Below are 22079 nucleotides of genomic sequence, written 5' to 3' on the forward strand. Positions count from 1 at the left end.
ACTTTGGCATACTTGTTGGCCAGATCCTGGCCTTTTTCTGGTTTGGATCACGTAGTAATGCGGTACCACACTGAAACAGTCAATTAAACCTGGTTTCAGTTAGTATTTTATAGGATAACGCCGGTTATGTCTGGGTTAGGTCTGGTATTTGCCCTCATCTGGCTCGTACTTTCGCATTTTTCGCAAACTTGTTGGCCAGATCCTGGCCTTTTTCTGGATTGGATCACGTGGTAATGCGGTACCACACCGAAACGGTCAAGTAAACCTGGTTGCGATTAATATTTAGAGGATAACGCCGGTTATGTCTCGGTTAGGTCTGGGATTTGCCCTCATCTGGCTCATACTTTCGCATTTCTCGCATACTTGTTGGCCAGATCCTGGGCTTTTTCTGGTTTGGATCACTTAGTAATGTGGCACCACACTGAAACAGTCAATAAAAGCTGGTTCCGATTAGTACTTTAGAGGATAACGCTGGTTATGTCTGGGTTATTTCTGGTATTTGCAATTATCTGGCTCATACTATCGCGTTTTTCGCATACTTCTTGGCCAGATCCAGGGTTTTTTCAGGTTTGGATCACGTAGTAATATGGTACCACACAGAAACAGTCAATAGAAGCTGGTTCCGAATAGTATTTTAGAGGATAACGCTGGTTATGTCTGGGTTAGTTCTGGTATTTGCAATTATCTGGCTCATACGATCGCGTTTTTCGCATACTTCTTGGCCTGATCCAGGGTTTTTTCAGGTTTGGATCACGTAGTAATATGGTACCACACAGAAACAGTCAATAGAAGCTGGTTCCGAATAGTATTTTAGAGGATAACGCCGGTTATGTCTGGGCTAGGTCTGAAATTTGCCCACATCTGGCTCGTACTTTCGCATTTTTCGCATACTTGTTGGCAAGATCCTGGGTTTTTTTTGGTTTGGATCACGTAGTAATGTGGTACCACACTGAAACAGTCAATTAAACCTGGTTTCAGTTAGTATTTTAGAGGATAACGCCAGTTATGTCTGGGTTAGGTCTGGTATTTGCCCTCATCTGGCTCGTACTTTCGCATTTTTCGCAAACTTGGTGGCCAGATCCTGGCCTTTTTCTGGATTGGATCACGTGGTAATGCGGTACCACACCGAAACAGTCAAGTAAACCTGGTTGCGATTAATATTTAGAGGATAACGCCGGTTATGCCTCGGTTAGGTCTGGGATTTGCCCTCATCTGTCTCATACTTTCGCATTTCTCGCATACTTGTTGGCCAGATCCTGGGCTTTTTCTGGTTTGGATCACGTAGTAATGTGGTACCACACTGAAACAGTCAATAAAAGCTGGTTCCGATTAGTATTTTAGAGGATAACGCTGGTTATGTCTGGGTTAGTTCTGGTATTTGCAATTATCTGGCTCATACTATCGCGTTTTTCGCATGCTTCTTGGCCAGATCCAGGGTTTTTTCACGTTTGGATCCCGTAGTAATGTGGTTCCACACCGAAACAGTCAATTAAACCTGGTTGGGATGAATATTTTAGGGGATAACGCCGGTTATGTCTGGGTTAGGTCTGGTATTTGCCCTCATCTGTCTCATACTTTCGCATTTTTCGCATACTTGTTGGCCAGATCCTGGCCTTTTTCTGGTTTGGATCACGTTGTAATGTGGTACCACTCTGAAACGGTGAATAAGAGCTGGTGGCGATTAATATTTTAGAGGATAACGCTGGTTATGTTTGGGTTAGTTCTGGTATTTGCAATCATCTGGCTCGTACTTTCGCATTTTTCGCATACTTGTTGGCAAGATTATGGGCTTTTTTTAGTTTGGATCACGTAGTAATGTGGTACCACACTGAAACAGTCAATTAAACCTGGTTCCGATTAACATTTTAGAGGGGAACACCGGTTATGTCTGGGTTAGGTCTGGTATTTGCCCTCATCTGGCTCGAACTTTCGCATTTTTCACATACTTGTTGGCCAGATCCTGGCCTTTTTCTGGTTTGGATCACGTAGTAATGCGGTACCACACCGGAACAGTCAAGTAAACCTGGTTGCGATTAATATTTTAGAGGATAACGCCGGTTATGTCTCGGTTCGGTCTGGGATTTGCCCTCATCTGGCTCGTAATTTCGCATTTTTCGCATACTTGTTGGCCAGATCCTGGCCTTTTTCTGGCTTAGACCACGTAGTAATGAGGTACCACACTGAAACAGTCAGTTAAACCTGGTTGCGATTAATATTTTAGAAGATAACGCTGGTTATATCTGGGTTAGTTCTGGTATTTGCAATCATCTGGCTCATACTTTCGCATTTATCGCATACTTGTTGGCCAGATCCAGGCCTTTTTCTGGCTTGGACCACGTAGTAATGAGGTACCACACTGAAACAGTCAATTAAACCTGGTTGAGATTGATATTTTAGAGGATAACGCCGGTTTTGTCTGGGTTAGTTCTGTTATTTGTAATCATCTGGCTCATTCTTTCGCAATTTTCGCGTACTAGTTGGACAGATCTTGGGTTTTTTGTGGTTTGGATCCCGTCGTAATGTCGTTCCACACCGAAGCAGTCAATTAAACCTGGTTGCGATGAATATTTTGGAGGATAACGCTGGTTATGCTTGGGCTAGTTCTGGTATTTGCAATCATCTGGCTCGTACTTTCGCATTTTTCGCATACTTGTTGGCAAGATCATGGGCTTTTTTTGGTTTGGATCACGTAGTAATGTGGTACCACACTGAAACAGTCAATAAAAGCTGGTTCCGAATAGTATTTTAGAGGATAGCGCAGGTTACGTCTGGGTTAGTTCTGGTATTTGCAATCACCTGGCTCATACATTCGCGTTTTTCGCATACTTCTTTGCCAGATCCTGGGTTTTTTCTGGTTTGGATCCCGTAGTAATGAAGTTCTACACCGAAACAGTCAATTAAACCTGGTTGCGATTAATATTTTAGAGGATAACGCCGGTTATGTCTCGGGTAGGTCTGGGATTTGCCGTCATCTGGCTCGTATTTTCGCATTTCTCGCATACTTGTTGGCCTGATCCTGGCCTTTTCCTGGCTAGGACCACGTAGTAACGTGGTATCACACTGAAACAGTCAATTAAACCTGGTTGCGATTAATATCTTAGAGGATAACGCCGGTTATGTCTCGGGTAGGTCTGGGATTTGCCGTCATCTAGCTCGTATTTTCGCATTTTTCGCATACTTGTTGGCCAGATCCTGGCCTTTTTCTGGCTTCGACCACGTAGTAATGTGGTATCACACTGAAACAGTCAATAGAATCTAGTTCCGAATAGTACTTTGGAGGATAACGCAGGTTACGTCTGGGTTAGTTCTGGTATTTGCAATCATCTGGCTCATACTTTCGCGTTTTTCGCATACTTCTTTGCCAGATCCTGGGTTTTTTCTGGTTTGGATCCCGTAGTAATGAAGTTCTACACCGAAACAGTCAATTAAACCTGGTTGCGATTAATATTTTAGAGGATAACGCCGGTTATGTCTCGGGTAGGTCTGGGATTTGCAATCATCTGGCTCATACTTTCGCAATTTTCGCGTACTTGTTGGCCAGATCTTGGGTTTTTAGTGGTTTGGATCCCGTCGTAATGTCGTTCCACACCGAAGCAGTCAATTAAACCTGGTTGCGATGAATATTTTGGAGGATAACGCTGGTTATGTTTGGATTAGTTCTGGTATTTGCAATCATCTGGCTCATACTTTCGCGTTTTTCGCATACTTTTTTGCCAGATCCTGGGTTTTTTCTGGTTTGGATCCCGTAGTAATGAAGTTCTACACCGAAACAGTCAATTAAACCTGGTTGCGATTAATATTTTAGAGGATAACGCCGGTTATGTCTCGGGTAGGTCAGGGATTTGCAATCATCTGGCTCATACTTTCGCAATTTTCGCGAACTTGTTGGCCAGATCTTGGGTTTTTAGTGGTTTGGATCCCGTCGTAATGTCGTTCCACACCGAAGCAGTCAATTAAACCTGGTTGCGATGAATATTTTGGAGGATAACGCTGGTTATGTTTGGGTTAGTTCTGGTATTTGCAATCATCTGGCTCGTACTTTCGCATTTTTCGCATACTTGATGGCAAGATCCTGGGCTTTTTTTGGTGTGGATCACGTAGTAATGTGGTACCACACTGAAACAGTCAATAAAAGCTGGTTCCGAATAGTATTTTAGAGGATAACGCAGGTTACGTCTGGGTTAGTTCTGGTACTTGCCCTCATCTGGCTCGTACCTTCGCATTTTTCGCTTACTTGTTGGCCAGATCCTGGCCTTTTTCTGGCTTGGACCACGAAGTAATGTGGTACCACACTGAAACAGTCAATTAAACCTGGTCCCGGTTAATATTTTAGAGGATAACGCCGGTTATGTCTGGGTTAGGTCTGGTATTTGCCCTTATCTAGCTCGTACTTTCGCATTTTCGCATACTTGTAGGCAGGATCCTGGCCTTTTTCTGGTTTGGATCACGTAGTAATGCGGTACCACACCGAAACAGTCAATTAAACCTAGTTCCGATTAATATTTTAGAGGATAACGCCGGTTATGTCTGGGTTAGGTCTGGGATTTGCCCTCATCTGGCTCGTACCTTCGCATTTTTCGCCTACTTGTTGGCAAGATCCTGGCCTTTTTCTGGTTTGGTTCACGTAGCAATGCGGTACCACTCCGAAACAGTCAATTAAACCTGGTAGCGATTAATATTTTAGAGGATAACGCCGGTTATGTCTCGGTTAGGTCAGGGATTTGCACTCATCTGGCTCGTACTTTCGCATTTATCGCATACTTGTTGGCCAGATCCTGGCCTTTTTCCGGCTTGGATCACGTAGTAATTTCGTACCACACTGAAACAATCAATTAAACCTGGTTCCGATTAATTTATTAGAGGATTACGCCGGTTATGTCTGGGTTAGGTCTGGGATTTGCCCTCATCTGGCTCGTACCTTCGCATTTTTCGCCTACTTGTTGGCAAGATCCTGGGCTTTTTCTGGTTGGGATCACGTAGTAATGCGGTACCACACCGAAGCAGTCAATTAAACCTAGTTCCGATTATTAGTTTAGAGGATAACGCTGGTTATGTCTGGGATAGTTCTGGTATTTGCAATCATCTGGCTCGTACTTTCGCATTTTTCGCATACTTGTTGGCAAGATCCTGGCCTTTTTCTGGCTTGGACCACGTAGTAATGAGGTACCACACTGACAGAGTCAATTAAACCTGGTTCCGATTAATATTTTAGAAGATAACGCTGGTTCTATCTGGGTTATTTCTGGTATTTGCAATCATCTGGCTCATACTTTCGCAATTTTCGCGTACTTGTTGGCCAGATCTTGGGTTTTTTGTGGTTTGGATCCCGTCGTAATGTGGTACCATACTGAAACAGGCAATTAAACCTGGTCCCGATTAATATTTTAGAGGATAACGCCGGTTATGTCTGGGTTAGGTCTGGTATTTGCCCTCATCTGGCTCGTACCTTCGCATTTTTCGCATACTTGTAGGCAAGATCCTGGCCTTTTTCTGGTTTGGATCACGTAGTAATGCGGTACCACACCGAAACAGTCAATTAAACCTGGTAGCGATTAATATTTTAGAGGATAACGCCGGTTATGTCTCGGTTAGGTCAGGGATTTGCCCTCATCTGGCTCGTACTTTCGCATTTATCGCATACTTGTTGGACTGATCCTGGCCTTTTTCTTGCTTGGATCACGTAGTAATTTGGTACCACACTGAAACAGACAATTAAACCTGGTTCCGAGTAATTTTTTAGAGGATAACGCCGGTTATGTCCGGGTTAGGTCTGGGATTTGCCGTCTTCTTGCTCGTGCCTTCGTATTTTTCGAATACTTGTTGGCCAGATCCTGGGTTTTTTCTGGTTTGGATCCCGTCGTAATGTAGTTCCACACCGAAGCAGTCAATTAAACCTGGTTGCGATTAATATTTTAGAGGATAACGCCGGTTATGGCTCGGTTAGGTCAGGGATTTGCCCTCTTCTGGCTCGTACCTTCGCATTTTTCGCTTACTTGTTGGCAAGATCCTGGGCTTTTTTTGGTTTGGATCACGTAGTAATGTGGTACCACACTGAAACAGTCAATAAAAGCTGGTTCCGAATAGTATTTTAGAGGATAGCGCAGGTTACGTCTGGGTTAGTTCTGGTATTTGCAATCATCTGGCTCATACTTTCGCGTTTTTCGCATACTTCTTTGCCAGATCCTGGGTTTTTTCTGGTTTGGATCCCGTAGTAATGAAGTTCCACACCGAAACATTCAATTAAACCTGGTTGCGATTAATATTTTAGCGGATAACGCCGGTTATGTCTCGGGTAGGTCTGGGATTTGCCGTCATCTGACTCGTATTTTCGCATTTCTCGCATACTTGTTGGCCAGATCCTGGCCTTTTCCTGGCTTGGACCACGTAGTAATGTGGTATCACACTGAAACAGTCAATTAAACCTGGTTGCGATTAATATTTTAGAGGTTAACGCCGGTTATGTCTCGTGTAGGTCTGGGATTTGCCGTCATCTAGCTCGTATTTTCGCGTTTTTCGCATACTTGTTGGCCAGATCCTGGGTTTTTTTCTGGTTTGGATCACGTAGTAATGAAGTTCCACACTGAAACAGTCAATTAAACCTGGTTCCGATTAATATTTTAGAGGATAACGCTGGTTATGTCTGGGTTAGTTCTGTTATTTGCAATCATCTGGCTCATATTTTCGCAATTTTCGCCTACTTGTTGGCCAGATCTTGGGTTTTTTGTGGTTTGGATCCCGTCGTAATGTCGTTCCACACCGAAGCAGTCAATTAAACCTGGTTGCGATGAATGTTTTGCAGGATAACGCTGGTTATGTTTGGGTTAGTTCTGGTATTTGCAATCATCTGGCTCGTACTTTCGCATTTTTCGCATACTTGTTGGCAAGATCGTGGGCTTTTTTTGGTTTGGATCACGTAGTAATGTGGTTCCACACTGAAACAGTCAATAAAAGCTGGTTCCGAATAGCATTTTAGAGGATAACGCAGGTTACGTCTGGGTTAGTTCTGGTATTTGCAATCATCTGGCTCATACTTTCGCGTTTTTCGCATACTTGTTGGCCAGATTTTGGGTTTTTTCTGGTTTGGATCCCGTAGTAATGAAGTTCCACACCGAAACAGTCAATTAAACCTTGTTGCGATTAATATTTAGAGGATAACGCCGGTTATGTCTCGCGTGGGTCTGGGATATGCCGTCACCTGGCTCGTATTCGCATTTTTCGCATACATGTTGGCCAGATCCTGTGCTTTTTTTGGTTTGGATCACGTAGTAATGTGGTACCACACTGAAACAGTCAATAAAAGCTGGTTCCGAATAGTATTTTAGAGGATAACGCAGGTTACGTCTGGGTTAGTTCTGGTATTTGCAATCATCTGGCTCATACTTTCGCATTTTTCGCATACTTGTTGGCCAGACCCTGGCCTTTTTCTGGCTTGGACCACGTAGTAATGTGGTACCACACTGAAACAGTCAATTAAACCTGGTGGCGATTAATATTTTAGAGGATAACGCCGGTTATGTCTGGGTTAGGTCTGGAATTTGCCCTCATCTGGCTCGTACTTTCGCATTTTTCGCATACTTGTTGGCTAAATCTTCGCCTTTTTCTGGTTTGGCTCACTTAGTAATGCGGTACCACACCGAAATTGCTAACTACACCTGGTTGCGATTAATATTTTAGAGGATAACGCCGGTTATGCCTCGGTTAGGTCTGGGATTTGCCCTCATCTGGCTCATACTTTCGCGTTTTTCGCATACTTGTTGGCCAGATCTTGGGTTTTTTCTGGTTTGGATCCCGTAGTAATGAAGTTCCACACCGAAACAGTCAATTAAACCTGGTTGCGATTAATATTTTAGAGGATCACGCCGGTTATGTCTCGCGTGGGTCTGGGATTTGCCGTCACCTGGCTCGTATTCGCATTTTTCGCATACATGTTGGCCAGATCCTGGGCTTTTTTTGGTTTGGATCACGTAGTAATGTGGTACCACACTGAAACAGTCAATAAAAGCTGGTTCCGAGTAGTATTTTAGAGGATAACGCAGGTTACGTCTGGGTTAGTTCTGGTATTTGCCCTCATCTGGCTCGTACTTTCGCATTTTTCGCATACATGTAGGCAGGATCCTGGCCTTTTTCTGGGTTTGGATCACGTAGAAATGCGGTACCACACCGAAGCAGTCAATTAAACCTGGTTGCGATGAATATTTTGGAGGATAACGCTGGTAATGTTTGGGTTAGTTCTGGTATTTGCAATCATCTGGCTCGTACTTTCGCATTTTTCGCATACTTGTTGGCAAGATCGTGGGCTTTTTTTGGTTTGGATCACGTAGTAATGTGGTACCACACTGAAACAGTCAATAAAAGGTGGTTCCGAATAGTATTTTAGAGGATAACGCAGGTTACGTCTGGGTTAGTTCTGGTATTAGCAATCATCTGGCTCATACTTTCGCTTTTTTCGCATACTTGTTGGCCAGATCCTGGGTTTTTTCTGGTTTGGATCCCGTAGTGATGAAGTTCCACAACGAAACAGTCAATTAAACCTGGTTCCGATGAATATTTTGGAGGATAACGCTGGTTATGTTTGGGTTAGTTCTGGTATTTGCCCTCATCTGGCTCGTACTTTCGCACCTTTCGCATACTTGTTGGCCAGATCCTGGCCTTTTTCTGGTTTGGATCACGTAGTAATGCGGTACCACACTGAAACTGTCAATTAAACCTGGTTCCGGTTAGTATTTTAGAGGATAACGCCGGTTATGTCTGGGTTAGGTCTGGTATTTGCCCTCATCTGGCTCGTTCTTTCGCATTTTTCGCAAACTTGTTGGCCAGATCCTGGCCTTTTTCTGGATTGGATCACGTGGTAATGCGGTACCACACCGAAACAGTCAAGTAAACCTGGTTGCGATTAATATTTTAGAGGATAACGCCGGTTATATCTGGGTTAGGTCTGGTATTTGCCCTCATCTGGCTCGTACTTTCGCATTTTTCGCTTACTTGTTGGCCAGATCCTGGCCTTTTTCAGCCTTGGACCACGTAGTAATGAGGTACCTCACTGAGACAGTCAATTAAACCTGGTTCCGATTAATATTTTAGAGGATAACGCAGGTTACGTCTGGGTTAGTTCTGGTATTTGCAATCATCTGGCTCATACTTTCGCGTTTTTCGCGTACTTGTTGGCCAGTTCCTCGGCTTTTTTTGGTTTGGATCACGTAGTAATGTGGTACCACACTGAAACAGTCAATTAAACCTGGTCCCGATTAATATTGTAGAGGATAACGCCGGTTATGTCTGGGTTAGTTCTGGTATTTGCAATCATCTGGCTCATACATTCGCGTTTTTCGCATACTTCTTTGCCAGATCCTGGGTTTTTTCTGGTTTGGATCCCGTCGTAATGTCGTTCCACACCGAAGCAGTCAATTAAACCTGGTTGCGATGAATATTTTGGAGGATAACGCTGGTTATGCTTGGGCTAGTTCTGGTATTTGCAATCATCTGGCTCGTACTTTCGCATTTTTCGCATACTTGTTGGCAAGATCATGGGCTTTTTTTGGTTTGGATCACGTAGTAATGTGGTACCACACTGAAACAGTCAATAAAAGCTGGTTCCGAATAGTATTTTAGAGGATAGCGCAGGTTACGTCTGGGTTAGTTCTGGTATTTGCAATCATCTGGCTCATACATTCGCGTTTTTCGCATACTTCTTTGCCAGATCCTGGGTTTTTTCTGGTTTGGATCCCGTAGTAATGAAGTTCCACACCGAAACAGTCAATTAAACCTGGTTGCGATTAATATTTTAGAGGATAACGCCGGTTATGTCTCGGGTAGGTCTGGGATTTGCCGTCATCTGGCTCGTATTTTCGCATTTCTCGCATACTTGTTGGCCAGATCCTGGCCTTTTCCTGGCTAGGACCACGTAGTAATGTGGTATCACACTGAAACAGTCAATTAAACCTGGTTGCGATTAATATCTTAGAGGATAACGCCGGTTATGTCTCGGGTAGGTCTGGGATTTGCCGCCATCTAGCTCGTATTTTCGCATTTTTCGCATACTTGTTGGCAAGATCCTGGCCTTTTTCTGGCTTGGACCACGTAGTAATGAGGTTCCACACTGACAGAGTCAATTAAACCTGGTTCCGATTAATATTTTAGAAGATAACGCTGGTTATATCTGGGTTATTTCTGGTATTTGCAATCATCTGGCTCATACTTTCGCAATTTTCGCGTACTTGTTGGCCAGATCTTGGGTTTTTTGTGGTTTGGATCCCGTCGTAGTGTGGTTCCACACCGAAGCAGTCAAATAAACCTGGTTCCGATGAATATTTTGGAGGATAACCCTGGTTATGTTTGGGTTTGTTCTGGTATTTGCAATCATCTGGCTCGTACTTTCGCATTTTTCGCATACTTGTTGGCAAGATCCTGGGCTTTTTTTGGTTTGGATCACGTAGTAATGTGGTACCATACTGAAACAGGCAATTAAACCTGGTCCCGATTAATATTTTAGAGGATAACGCCGGTTATGTCTGGGTTAGGTCTGGTATTTGCCCTCATCTGGCTCGTACCTTCGCATTTTTCGCATACTTGTAGGCAAGATCCTGGCCTTTTTCTGGTTTGGATCACGTAGTAATGCGGTACCACACCGAAACAGTCAATTAAACCTGGTAGCGATTAATATTTTAGAGGATAACGCCGGTTATGTCTCGGTTAGGTCAGGGATTTGCCCTCATCTGGCTCGTACTTTCGCATTTATCGCATACTTGTTGGACTGATCCTGTCCTTTTTCTTGCTTGGATCACGTAGTAATTTGGTACCACACTGAAACAGTCAATTAAACCTGGTTCCGAGTAATTTTTTAGGGGATAACGCCGATTATGTCCGGGTTAGGTCTGGGATTTGCCGTCTTCTTGCTCGTGCCTTCGTATTTTTCGAATACTTGTTGGCCAGATCCTGGGTTTTTTCTGGTTTGGATCCCGTCGTAATGTGGTTCCACATCGAAGCAGTCAATTAAACCTGGTTGCGATTAATATTTTAGAGGATAACGCCGGTTATGTCTCGGTTAGGTCAGGGATTTGCCCTCTTCTGGCTCGTACCTTCGCATTTTTCGCTTACTTGTTGGCAAGATCCTGGGCTTTTTTTGGTTTGGATCACGTAGTAATGTGGTACCACACTGAAACAGTCAATAAAAGCTGGTTCCGAATAGTATTTTAGAGGATAGCGCAGGTTACGTCTGGGTTAGTTCTGGTATTTGCAATCATCTGGCTCATACTTTCGCATTTTTCGCATACTTGTTGGCCAGACCCTGGCCTTTTTCTGGCTTGGACCACGCAGTAATGTGATACCACACTGAAACAGTCAATTAAACCTGGTTCCGTTTAATATTTTAGAGGATAACGCCGGTTATGTCTCGGTTAGGTCAGGGATTTGCCCTCATCTGGCTCGTACTTTCGCATTTATCGCATACTTGTTGGACTGATCCTGGCCTTTTTCTTGCTTGGATCACGTAGTAATTTGGTACCACACTGAAACAGTCAATTAAACCTGGTTCCGAGTAATTTTTTAGGGGATAACGCCGATTATGTCCGGGTTAGGTCTGGGATTTGCCGTCTTCTTGCTCGTGCCTTCGTATTTTTCGAATACTTGTTGGCCAGATCCTGAACCATTAAACCTGATTTCGATTAATATTTTAGAGGACAACGCAAGTTATGCCTGGGATAGATCTGGGATATGCCCTCATCAGTGTCATACTTTTGCAGTTTTAACATATATGTTGCCCTAATCGAGGGTTTTTTCTGCTTTGGATCACGCAGTAATGTGGTACCACACTGCAACATTCCACTAAACCTGGTTTCGATCAATATTTTAGAGGATAACACATGTTATGTCTAGGTTAGGCCTGGTATTTGCCCTCATCAGACTCATACTTACACATTCTTCACATACTTGTTAAACAGATCCTGGGTTTTTTTCTGGTTTGGATCACGTAGTAATGTGGTACCACACTGAAACAGTCGATTAAACCTGGTTTCGATCAATATTTTTGAGGATAACGCATGTTAGGTCTAGGTAAGGCCTGGGATTTTCACTCATCAGACTCATACTTACGCATTCTTCACATACTTGTTAAACAGAGCCTGGGTTTTTTTCTGGTTTGGATCACGTAGTAATGTGGTACCACACTGAAACAGTCAATTAAACCTGGTTCCGAGTAATTTTTTAGGGGATAACGCCGATTATGTCCGGGTTAGGTCTGGGATTTGCCGTCTTCTTGCTCGTGCCTTCGTATTTTTCGAATACTTGTTGGCCAGATCCTGAACCATTAAACCTGATTTCGATTAATATTTTAGAGGATAACACACGTTAGGTCTGGGTTAGGTGGGGATTTGCCCTCATCAGACTCATACTTTCGCATTCTTCATATACTTCTTGAACAGATCCTGGGTTTTTTCTTGTTTCGATCACGTAGTAATGTGGTACCACACTGAAACAGTCAATTAAACATGGTCTTGATAAATATTTTATAGGATAACGCAAGTTATGTCTGGGATAGGTCTGGGATTTACCCTCATCAGGGTCATATTTTCGCATTTTTCACATACTTGTTGAACAGATCCTGGGATTTTTTCTGGTTTGGATCACGTAGTAATGTGGTACCACACTGAAACTCTCATTTAAACGTGGTTTCTGTCAATGTTTTAGAGGATAACACATGTTAGGACTAGGTTAGGTCTAGGATTTGCCCTCATCAGTCTCATACTTTCGCATTCTTCACATAATTCTAGAACAGATCCTGGGTTAGGTCTGGGTTAGGTCTGGGTTAGGTCTGGGATTTGCCCTCATCAGGGTCATACTTTCGCAGTTTTAACATACATGGAAACCTGATCGATGGTTTTTTCTGCTTTGGATCACGTCGTAAAGTGGTACCACACTGAAACAGTCAATTATATCCGGTTTCGATCAATATTTTATAGGATAAGGCCAGTTAGGTCTGGAACAGGTCTGGGATTTGCCCTCATCAGGGTCATACTTTCGCAGTTTTAACATACATGTAAACCTGATCGATCGTTTTTTCTGGTTTGGATCACGTACTAACGTGGTACCACACTGAACCTGTCCATTAAACCTGGTTTCGATTAATATTTTGGAGGATGACACACGTTAGGTCTAGGTTAGGTGGGGATTTGCCCTCATCAGGGTCATACTTTCGCAGTTTTAACATACATGTTGACCTGATCGAGGGTTTTTTCTGCATTGCATCACGTAGTAATGTGGTAAAACACTAAAACTGTCCATTAAAACTGGATTCGATCAATATTTTATAGGATAACGCAAGTTATGTCTGGGATAGGTCTGGGATTTGTCCTCATCAGGCTCATACTTTCGCGTTTTTCACATACTTGTTGAACAGATCCTGGGTTTTTTCTGGTTTGGATCACGTAGTAATGTGGAACCACACTGAAACAGTCAATTAAACATGGTCTTGATAAATATTTTAGAGGATAACGCAAGTTAGGTCTGGGATAGGTCTGGGATTTGCCCTCATCAGGGTCATATTTTCGCATTTTTCACATACTTGTTGAACAGATCCTGGGATTTTTTCTGGTTTGGATCACGTAGTAATGTGGTACCACACTGAAACAGTCAATTAAACCAGGTCTTGATAAATATTTCAGAGGATAACGCGTGTTAGGTCTGGGTTAGGTCTATGATTTGCCCCCATCAGGCTCATACTTTCGCATATTTCTCATACTTGTTGGCCAGATCCCAGGCTTCCACTGGTTTGGATCACGTAGTAATGTGGTACCACACTGAAACAGTCAATTAAACCTGGTCTTGATAAATATTTTAGAGGATACCGCGTGTTAGGTCTGGGTTGGGTCTAGGATTTGCCCACATCAGGCTCATACTTTCGCATATTTCTAATACCTGTTTGCTAGATCCTGGGCCTTTTCTGGATCGGATCACGTAGTAATGTGGTACCACACTGAAACTCTCATTTAAACGTGGTTTCTGTCAATATTTTAGAGGATAACACATGTTAGGACTAGGTTAGGTCTAGGATTTGCCCTCATCAGTCTCATACTTTCGCATTCTTCACATAATTCTAGAACAGATCCTGGTTTTTTTCTGGTTTCGATCACGTAGTAATGTGGTGCCACGCTGAAACAGACCATTAAACCAGATTTCGATTAATATTTTGGAGGATAACACACGTTAGGTCTAGGTTAGGTGGGGATTTGCCCTCATCAGGGTCATACTTTCGCGTTTTTCACATACTTGTTGAACAGATCCTGGGTTTTTTCTGGTTTGGATCACGTAGTAATGTGGAACCACACTGAAACAGACAATTAAACCTGGTCTTGACAATATTTTAGAGGATAACGCGTGTTAGGTCTGGGTTAGGTCTAGGATTTGCCCTCATCAGGCTCATACTTTCGCATATTTCCCATACTTGTTGGCCAGATCCTAGGCTTCCACTGGTTTGGATCACGTAGTAATGTGGAACCACACTGAAACAGACAATTAAACATGGTCTTGATAAATATTTTAGAGGATAACGCAAGGTATGTCTGGGATAGGCCAGGGATTTTCCCTCATCAGACTCATAGTTTCGCATTCTTCACATACTTGCTGAACTGATCCTGGGCTCTTCTGGATTGGATCACGTAGTAATGTGGTACCACACTGAAACTGTCAATTAAACCTGGTTTCCGTCAATATTTTACAGGATAACACATGTTAGATCTAGGTTAGGTCTAGGATTTGCCCTCATCAGCTTCATACTTTCGCATTCTTAACATACTTCTTGAACAGATCCTGGGTGTTTTCTGTTTTCTTTCACGTAGTAATGTGGTACCACACTGAAACTGTCAATTAAACGTGGCTTCGATCAATATTTTAGAGGATAACGCATGTTAGGTCTAGCTTAGGCCAGGGATTTGCCCTCATCAGGGTCATCCTTTCGCAGTTTTAACATACATGTTGACCAGAGCGAGGGTTTTTTCTGCTTTGGATCACGTAGCATAGTGGTACCACACTAAAACTGTCCAATAAAACAGGATTCGATCAATATTTTATAGGATAACGCATGTTATGTCTGAGATAGGTCTGGGATTTGCCCTCATCAGGCTCATACTTTCGCGTTTTTCACATACTTGTTGAACAGATCCTGGGTTTTTTCTGGTTTGGATCACGTAGTAATGTGGAACCACACTGAAACAGACAATTAAACCTGGTCTTGACAATATTTTAGAGGATAACGCGTGTTAGGTCTGGGTTAGGTCTAGGATTTGCCCTCATCAGGCTCATACTTTCGCATATTTCCCATACTTGTTGGCCAGATCCTAGGCTTCCACTGGTTTGGATCACGTAGTAATGTGGAACCACACTGAAACAGACAATTAAACATGGTCTTGGTAAATATTTTAGAGGATAACGCAAGGTATGTCTGGGATAGGCCAGGGATTTTCCCTCATCAGACTCATACTTTCGCATTCTTCACATACTTGCTGAACTGATCCTGGGCTCTTCTGGATTGGATCACGTAGTAATGTGGTACCACACTGAAACTGTCAATTAAACCTGGTTTCCGTCAATATTTTACAGGATAACACATGTTAGATCTAGGTTAGGTCTAGGATTTGCCATCATCAGTCTCATACTTTCGCATTCTTCACATAATTCTTGAACAGATCCTGGGTTTTTTCTTGTTTCGATCACGTAGTAATGTGGGACCACACTGAAACAGACCATTAAACCTGGTTTCGATTAATATTTTGGAGGATGACACACGCTAGGTCTAGGTTAGGTGGGGATTTGCCCTCATAAGGGTCATACTTTCGCTGTTTTAACATACATGTTGACCTGATCGAGGGTTTTTTCTGCATTGCATCACGTAGTAATGTGGTAAAACACTAAAACTGTCCATTAAAACTGGATTCGATCAATATTTTATAGGATAACGCAAGTTATGTCTGGGATAGGTCTGGGATTTGTCCTCATCAGGCTCATACTTTCGCGTTTTTCACATACTTGTTTAACAGATCCTGGGTTTTTTCTGGTTTGGATCACGTAGTAATGTGGAACCACACTGAAACAGTCAATTAAACATGGTCTTGATAAATATTTTAGAGGATAACGCAAGTTAGGTCTGGGATAGGTCTGGGATTTGCCCTCATCAGGGTCATATTTTCGCATTTTTCACATACTTGTTGAACAGATCCTGGGATTTTTTCTGGTTTGGATCACGTAGTAATGTGGTACCACACTGAAACAGTCAATTAAACCAGGTCTTGATAAATATTTCAGAGGATAACGCGTGTTAGGTCTGGGTTAGGTCTATGATTTGCCCCCATCAGGCTCATACTTTCGCATATTTCTCATACTTGTTGGCCAGATCCCAGGCTTCCACTGGTTTGGATCACGTAGTAATGTGGTACCACACTGAAACAGTCAATTAAACCTGGTCTTGATAAATATTTTAGAGGATACCGCGTGTTAGGTCTGGGTTGGGTCTAGGATTTGCCCACATCAGGCTCATACTTTCGCATATTTCTAATACCTGTTTGCTAGATCCTGGGCCTTTTCTGGATCGGATCACGTAGTAATGTGGTACCACACTGAAACTCTCATTTAAACGTGGTTTCTGTCAATATTTTAGAGGATAACACATGTTAGGACTAGGTTAGGTCTAGGATTTGCCCTCATCAGTCTCATACTTTCGCATTCTTCACATAATTCTAGAACAGATCCTGGTTTTTTTCTGGTTTCGATCACGTAGTAATGTGGTGCCACGCTGAAACAGACCATTAAACCAGATTTCGATTAATATTTTGGAGGATAACACACGTTAGGTCTAGGTTAGGTGGGGATTTGCCCTCATCAGGGTCATACTTTCGCGTTTTTCACATACTTGTTGAACAGATCCTGGGTTTTTTCTGGTTTGGATCACGTAGTAATGTGGAACCACACTGAAACAGACAATTAAACCAGGTCTTGACAATATTTTAGAGGATAACGCGTGTTAGGTCTGGGTTAGGTCTAGGATTTGCCCTCATCAGGCTCATACTTTCGCATATTTCCCATACTTGTTGGCCAGATCCTAGGCTTCCACTGGTTTGGATCACGTAGTAATGTGGAACCACACTGAAACAGACAATTAAACATGGTCTTGATAAATATTTTAGAGGATAACGCAAGGTATGTCTGGGATAGGCCAGGGATTTTCCCTCATCAGACTCATAGTTTCGCATTCTTCACATACTTGCTGAACTGATCCTGGGCTCTTCTGGATTGGATCACGTAGTAATGTGGTACCACACTGAAACTGTCAATTAAACCTGGTTTCCGTCAATATTTTACAGGATAACACATGTTAGATCTAGGTTAGGTCTAGGATTTGCCCTCATCAGCTTCATACTTTCGCATTCTTAACATACTTCTTGAACAGATCCTGGGTGTTTTCTGTTTTCTTTCACGTAGTAATGTGGTACCACACTGAAACTGTCAATTAAACGTGGCTTCGATCAATATTTTAGAGGATAACGCATGTTAGGTCTAGCTTAGGCCAGGGATTTGCCCTCATCAGGGTCATCCTTTCGCAGTTTTAACATACATGTTGACCAGAGCGAGGGTTTTTTCTGCTTTGGATCACGTAGCATAGTGGTACCACACTAAAACTGTCCAATAAAACAGGATTCGATCAATATTTTATAGGATAACGCATGTTATGTCTGAGATAGGTCTGGGATTTGCCCTCATCAGGCTCATACATTCGCGTTTTTCACATACTTGTTGAACAGATCCTGGGTTTTTTCTGGTTTGGATCACGTAGTAATGTGGAACCACACTGAAACAGACAATTAAACCTGGTCTTGACAATATTTTAGAGGATAACGCGTGTTAGGTCTGGGTTAGGTCTAGGATTTGCCCTCATCAGGCTCATACTTTCGCATATTTCCCATACTTGTTGGCCAGATCCTAGGCTTCCACTGGTTTGGATCACGTAGTAATGTGGAACCACACTGAAACAGACAATTAAACATGGTCTTGGTAAATATTTTAGAGGATAACGCAAGGTATGTCTGGGATAGGCCAGCGATTTTCCCTCATCAGACTCATACTTTCGCATTCTTCACATACTTGCTGAACTGATCCTGGGCTCTTCTGGATTGGATCACGTAGTAATGTGGTACCACACTGAAACTGTCAATTAAACCTGGTTTCCGTCAATATTTTACAGGATAACACATGTTAGATCTAGGTTAGGTCTAGGATTTGCCCTCATCAGCTTCATACTTTCGCATTCTTAACATACTTCTTGAACAGATCCTGGGTGTTTTCTGTTTTCTTTCACGTATTAATGTGGTACCACACTGAAACTGTCAATTAAACGTGGCTTCGATCAATATTTTAGAGGATAACGCATGTTAGGTCTAGCTTAGGCCAGGGATTTGCCATCATCAGGGTCATCCTTTCGCAGTTTTAACATACATGTTGACCAGAGCGAGGGTTTTTTCTGCTTTGGATCACGTAGCATAGTGGTACCACACTAAAACTGTCCAATAAAACAGGATTCGATCAATATTTTATAGGATAACGCATGTTATGTCTGAGATAGGTCTGGGATTTGCCCTCATCAGGCTCATACTTTCGCGTTTTTCACATACTTGTTGAACAGATCCTGGGTTTTTTCTGGTTTGGATCACGTAGTAATGTGGAACCACACTGAAACAGTCAATTAAACATGGCCTTGATAAATATTTTAGAGGATAACGCGTGTTAGGTGTAGGTTAGGTCTAGGATTTGCCCTCATCAGGCTCATACTTTCGCATATTTCTCATACTTGTTGGCCAGATCCTAGGCTTCCACTGGTTTGGATCACGTAGTAATGTGGTACCACACTGAAACAGTCAATTAGACGTGGTCTTGATATATATTTTAGAGGATAACGCGTGTTAGGTCTGGGTTAGGTCTAGGATTTGCCCTCATCAGGCTCATACTTTCGCATAATTCTCGTACTTGTTTGCTAGATCCTGGGCCTTTTCTGGATTGGATCACGTTGTAATGTTGTACCACACTGAAACTGTCATTTAAACGTGGTTTCCCTCAATATTTTAGAGGATAACACATGTTAGGTCTAGGTTAGGTCTAGGATTTGCCATCATCAGTCTCATACTTTCGCATTCTTCACATAATTCTTGAACAGATCCTGGGTTTTTTCTTGTTTCGATCACGTAGTAATGTGGGACCACACTGAAACAGACCATTATTCCTGATTTCGATTATTATTTTAGAGGATAACACACGTTAGGTCTAGGTTAGGCCTGGGATTTTCCCTCATCTGACTCATACTTTCGCATTCTTCACATACTTGTTGAACAGATCCTGGGTGTTTTCTGTTTTCTTTCACGTAGTAATGTGGTACCACACTGAAACAGTCAATTAACCATGGTCTTGATAAATATTTCAGAGGATAACGCATGTTAGGTCTGGGCTAGGTCTAGGATTTGCCCTCATCAGACTCATACTTTCGCATTCTTCACATACTTGTTGAACAGATCCTGGGTGTTTTCTGTTTTCTTTCACGTAGTAATGTGGTACCACACTGAAACTGTCAATTAAACGTGGCTTCGATCAATATTTTAGAGGATAACGCATGTTAGGTCTAGCTTAGGCCAGGGATTTGCCCTCATCAGGGTCATCCTTTCGCAGTTTTAACATACATGTTGACCAGAGCGGGGGTTTTTTCTGCTTTGGATCACGTAGCATAGTGGTACCACACTAAAACAGTCAATTAAACCTGGTTTCGATAAACATTTTAGAGGATAACGCAAGTTACGTCTGGGATAGGTCTGGGATTTGCCCTCATCAGGCTCATACTTCCGCGTTTTTCACAAACTTGTTGAAGAGATCCTGGGTTTTTTCTGGTTGGGATCACGTAGTAATGTGGTACCACACTGAAACAGTCAATTAAACCTGGTTTCGATTAATATTTTAGTGGATAACGCATGTTAGGTCTAGGTTAGGCCTGGGATTTTCCCTCATCTGACTCATACTTTCGCATTCTTCACATACTTGTTGAACAGATCCTGGGTGTTTTCTGTTTTCTTTCACGTAGTAATGTGGTACCACACTGAAACAGTCGATTAAACCTGGTTTCGATCAATATTTTAGAGGATAACGCATGTTATGTTTAGGTTAAGCCAGGGATTTTCCCTCATCAGACTCATACTTTCGCATTCTTCACATACTTGTTGACGAGATCCTGGGCTTTTTCTGGTTTGGATCACGTAGTAATGTGGTACCACACTGAAACAGTCAATTAAACATGGTCTTGATAAATATTTTATAGGATAACGCAAGATATGTCTGGGATAGGTCTGGGATTTGCCCTCATCAGGCTCATACTTTCGCATATTTCTCATACTTGTTGAACATATCCTGGGTTTTTTCTGGTTTGGATCACGTAGTAATGTGGTACCACACTGAAACAGTCAATTAAACCTGGTTTCGATTAATATTTTAGTGGATAACGCATGTTAGGTCTAGCTTAGGCCAGGGATTTGCCCTCATCAGGGTCATCCTTTCGCAGTTTTAACATACATGTTGACCTGTTCGAGGGTTTTTTCTGCATTGCATCACGTAGTAATGTGGTACCACACTAAAACTGTCCATTAAAACTAAATTCGATCAATATTTTATAGGATAACGCAAGTTATGTCTGGGATAGGTCTGGGATTTGCCCTCATCAGGCTCATACTTTCGCGTTTTTCACATACTTGTTGAACAGGTCCTGGGTTTTTTCTGGTTTGGATCAGGTAGTAATGTGGAACCACACTGAAACAGTCAATTAAACATGGTCTTGATAAATATTTTAGAGGATAACGCATGTTAGGTCTAGCTTAGGCCAGGGATTTGCCCTCATCAGGGTCATCCTTTCGCAGTTTTAACATACATGTTGACCAGAGCGAGGGTTTTTTCTGCTTTGGATCACGTAGCATAGTGGTACCACACTAAAACAGTCAATTAAACCTGGTTTCGATAAATATTTTAGAGGATAACGCAAGTTATGTCTGGGATAGGTCTGGGATTTGCCCTCATCAGGCTCATACTTTCACGTTTTTCACAAACTTGTTGAAGAGATCCTGGGCTTTTTCTGGTTTGGATCACGTAGTAATGTGGTACCACACTGAAACAGTCAATTAATCCTGGCTACGATCAATATTTTAGAGGACAACGAACTCTAGGACTAGGTTAGGCCAGGTATTTTCCCACATCAGACTCATACTTTCGCATTCTTCACATACTTCTTGAACAGATCCTGGGTTTTTTCTGGTTTGGATCACGTAGTAATGTGGTACCACACTGAAACAGTCCATTAAACCTGATTTCGATCAATATTTTAGAGGATAACGCACGTTAGGTCTGGGTTAGGTCTAGGATTTGCCCTTATCAGGCTCATACTTTCGCGTTCTTCACATATTTGTTGAACATATCCTGGGTTTTTTCTGGTTTGAATCACGTAGTAATGTGGTACCACACTGAAACAGTCAATTAAACCTGGTGTCGATTAATATTTTAGTGGATAACGCATGTTAGGTCTAGGTTAGGCCTGGGATTTTCACTCATCAGACTCATACTTTCGCATTCTTCACATACTTGTTGAACAGATCCTGGGTTTTTTCTGTTTTCTTTCACGTAGTAATGTGGTACCACACTGAAACAGTCGATTAAACCTGGTTTTGATCAATATTTTAGAGGATAACGCATGTTATGTCTAGGTTAGGCCAGGGATTTTCCCTCATCAGACTCATACTTTCGCATTCTTCACATACTTGTTGAACTGATCCTGGGCTTTTCTGGATTGGAACACGTAGTAATGTGGTACCACACTGAAACTGTCAATTAAACCTGGTTTCTGTCAATATTTTACAGGATAACACATGTTAGATCTAGGTTAGGTCTAGGATTGGCCCTCATCAGCTTCATACATTCGCATTCTTCACATACTTCTTGAACAGATCCTGGTTTTTTTCTGGTTTCGATCACGTAGTAATGTGGTGCCACGCTGAAACAGACCATTAAACCAGATTTCG

This window comes from Colletes latitarsis, chromosome 3 (genome assembly GCF_051014445.1).
Source record: "Colletes latitarsis isolate SP2378_abdomen chromosome 3, iyColLati1, whole genome shotgun sequence".
In the NCBI taxonomy this organism is placed as follows: Eukaryota; Metazoa; Arthropoda; class Insecta; order Hymenoptera; family Colletidae; genus Colletes; species Colletes latitarsis.